We start from the raw sequence: 4,110 nt of genomic DNA, 5'->3' as shown, positions 1-4,110 counted from the left end.
GTGAATTTTCCCAAAAGCTGTTGTCTTTGGATTTATCAAATACTAGATTACTATACTGATTGACTACTGCATTTTGTGAACTTAAACCTATTCCACTGCTGTACTACTTTATTTCTTAATCAGTATCAAATAATTTTGATGAATACTGCTTCATAATCTAGTTTTAGATCTGATGTAGGTAAGCCACCTTCATTTGAATTTTTTTCACTAAATCCCTTGAAATTCTTGAACATTTGTATTTCCAGATGAATTTTTTATTATTTTTTCTCGCTTTATAAAGTAATTTCTTGACAGTTTGAATGTTATGGCACTGAATAAATAGTCTAATTTAGAAAGAATTGTCATTTTTATTATATTAGCTCAGCCTAACAATGAGCACTTGATTTTCTTCCAATCATTTAGATCTTTATTCTTGTGAAAAGTGTTTGGTAATTGTGTTCACATAGTTCCTGGCTTTGTCTTGGCAGGTAGACTCCCCAATATTTAATATTACCTAAAATTATTTTAAATGGAATTCCTCTATCTCTTGCTGCTGGACTGTGTTAGTAACATAGAAATTCTGATGACTTATGTGGGTTTATTTTTTATCCTGAAACTTTGCTAAAGTTATTAATTGTAGAATGTTTTAGTTGATTCTCTAGGGTTATCTAAGTATACTATCATATAATCTGCAGAGTGTTAATTTTGTTTCCTTATTATCTACTCTTATTCCTTCAATTTATTTTTCTTTTCTTATTGCTAAAGCTTACATTTCAAACACAATACTGAATAATAATGGTGATAATGGGCAATCTTGTTTCATCCTTGATCGTATTGAGAAAGCTTTTAGTTTATCCCTATAATATATGTTTGCTGATGTTTTAGGTAGATGCTATTTATCATTTATTCCTATGTTCTTTAGTGTTTTAAATAAGAATGGGTGTTGTATTTTGTCAAATGCTTTTTCTGCATCTATTAATATTAAATTAATTAATTAGCTTAAATAATAATTAGTATAAATAGTATGATAATTAATATTAATATATTAAGATATGACTGGTTAACTTGATTATTGATATAGTCAATTATGCTGTTTTCCTGATATTGAACCAGCCCTGAATTTCTGCTATAAAACCTACATGTTTATAGTGTATTACCCTGGTGATTAATTGCTGTAATTTCTTTGCTAATATTTTATTTAAGTTTTTGCATCAAAATTCATTAGGGAAATAGATCTATAATATTTTTACCTGTTTTGGTCCTTCCTGGTTTAGGTATCAGCACCTTATCTATGTCATAAAAGTAATTTGGTAGAATTCCTTCTCCTATTTTCCCCAAAAGTTTTTTATAATATTTTAATTAATTATTGTGTAAATGTTTGGTAGAATTCACTTGTAAATTTTTTGTTAGGGAGTTCATTAATAGCTTATTCAATTTCTTTTTTCTAAAATGGGATTCAATCTGGGCAATCTATATTTCTGTAAGTATTTACCATTTCATTTAGATTATCAATTTTATTGGCATACAGTTGGGCAAAATAGCTCCTAATTATTGCTTAAATTTCTTCTTCATTGGTGTAAGTTTACCCTTTTCATTTTTGATATTGATAATTTGGTTTAAAAAAGCTGATCTGAAAAAACAGGAAATTTAAGAATCATTGGACTTCTTCAAAGTCATAAGAAAGAGTCTTCAGACAATAATTTCAAGCACTAATAAAAGAAAAGTGACAAGATTTCTTAATGAGTGTTAAAAAGCCAAGATAAAAAAAAAAGTTAATATGGAGAAGAGAGAAGCTATGAAAGCACAGTATCACTGAACTTTCATTTCCTTGTGTAAAAAAATAAAAACTGAAAAGGACTGAATCTTAAATTTTCTTTCAGCTAGTTCTAAAAAATGATAATTCTTTCCCTGGGATGTAAGTTGGAAGCAAGACATTTCGGAAATTTAAAAGAGCAACCCAAACCAAATAGATTTAGTGATATCTACTATCATAGAGTTAGTATTTCTATAACCCTCTCTGAGCTTCAGTTTCCTTGCCTGTAAAATAGGAGGAAGCATTGGACTAGATGGCCTCTCAAGTTCCATTAAGCTTCAAGTCTATGAACTTTTTATTCTAGTACAATGGGTCTTTCTGCATCCCAACTCAATAATTTAATTTATCAATCACAGATATGAACTAAGTGTGATCAAGGCCTAGAAATCTAAATCAATATCACAGGAATTATTGTCAAATATGCCAATTCAACCCCATAGTTATGAAGTTGATTTTTAAAGCCAGGAATAGAAGTTTATTTACACTTTCTCCTGATAATGTTAATCTTATGTTGTAATCAAGTGATTGTCAAGGTTTTATTTATATAATGCTCTGTGGACTATTGTTTAATTTAGCAGAGTTTGGCACAGAGTAGGTGTTTAAAAATGTTTATTGAATTGCATTCAACTATTTGTATTTCCAGCTTTTTATCATTTGTATTTTTGAGAATTCCATATATGCTTTTATCCAAGTGATTGATAAAAATTTTGAATACACACAAGCAAAGATTTAGGAAGTGTAGATACTACCACTTCAAAATAGCATGCATACATTAGATATTGCCCTTTTGAGAAATTCACCAGTTCTAAATTTATCCAATTATACTATCATATACAAATAAGCATACATATCATATACTATCATATCATATCATATCAAATCTATTTCAGCCTCAAAATTACCATGAAAGACTTTGTCTATCCTTTTCTTCTTTATAAATCAGACTCTATTCCAATAATTTAACCATCTAGTTACATTGTCTAAAAAGACAATGTTTTCTAGCTTCTATTAAGAAAAGAAAAGAGAATTTCATTTGACCATGTACTATCCATCTCCTGTTGTGTTTTGCCAAAGAGAATGAGGCAAAGGGCCAGACTGAACTGACTTTTATATGCCACAAAACAACTTCTCCTAGTTCCAGGACATTCATACCTCTTACTGTGTGTTTTCCTGGTCTGTGATTTCAAATGAGAAGATGAATTAGTCTTTTTGCCTGCTAATCTTTCACCTCCTGCTGTGTGTGTGTGTGTTTCCTTGAGTTAATGCTTCCAGGGGCCAATCTGGGATACTTTCATCTATGCCAACACAAATTGTCTTCAATTTTTTAAATAAATGTGCAATTTTTATTTTCTTTTTAAATTTTAATGGGATATTTTATTTTCCACAAATTACATATAAAACAATTTTCACATTCATTTAAAAATGAGTTCTAAATTCTCTCCCTCCGTCCCTATTGCTTTCATTGAGAAGGCAAGCAATAGATTATACATATGTAATCAAGCAAAAAGTATTTTCATATTAATCATGTTTTTAAAAAAAAAAACATGCACAAAAACCCAAGAATAATAAAGTTTAAAAACTATTCAGATCCCTTCAGTTTTTCCTCTGGGTATTGATTGATTTCAACAAATCTAACAATCGAATTTAAATAGATGGATATTTGGAAAAGTATAAATTGCATAGCTTAACAAAGAAACAAAATATTTAAATATGAGTTAAGCATTTTTCATATAACAATAGGCATCTGAAAACAAAAAATTATTTTTAAAATCATTTTTCAATTTTGAATGGCTTTTTTGTATAAATTTGACTCATTTTTTCTATATATTTGAGCAATGAAGGCTTTATCAAAGAAAGCTGTTTCAATTTTTTTCACAGTTATAATTGCTAACTATATTTCCCTCCATCCTATTTCCTCCATTGTATGCTATTCTTTTTCTCTTTTTACTCTATCTCTTCTCAAAATTGGTGTTTTGATTTCAATCATTGTCTCTCCCAATTCACTCCCTATTTCTATGAGCAACCCTCCTTTTATTCCCTTCCTCTCCTACTGTCCTACAGGATAAGATTGATTTCTATACTCAATTGTATATGCATATTATAATCTTTTTGAAGCAATTCCAATGAAATTAAGATTCAGTTGGCCCTCTCACTTTCCACATCTTTATCTTCACTCTAGTAACTCTCTCTTGCCTTTTTTATGTGAGAATATTTACTCCATTTAACCATTTTCCCCATTCTCCCAGTGCATTTCTGCTTCTCACCTCTTAAGATTTATTTTAAAGATACCATCCCAACAAAGTCAAATAAAATCTGTG

The sequence above is a fragment of the Sarcophilus harrisii genome, chromosome 6 (assembly GCF_902635505.1).
Source record: "Sarcophilus harrisii chromosome 6, mSarHar1.11, whole genome shotgun sequence".
NCBI lineage: Eukaryota > Metazoa > Chordata > Mammalia > Dasyuromorphia > Dasyuridae > Sarcophilus > Sarcophilus harrisii.
This window is presented reverse-complemented; position numbering follows the sequence as displayed.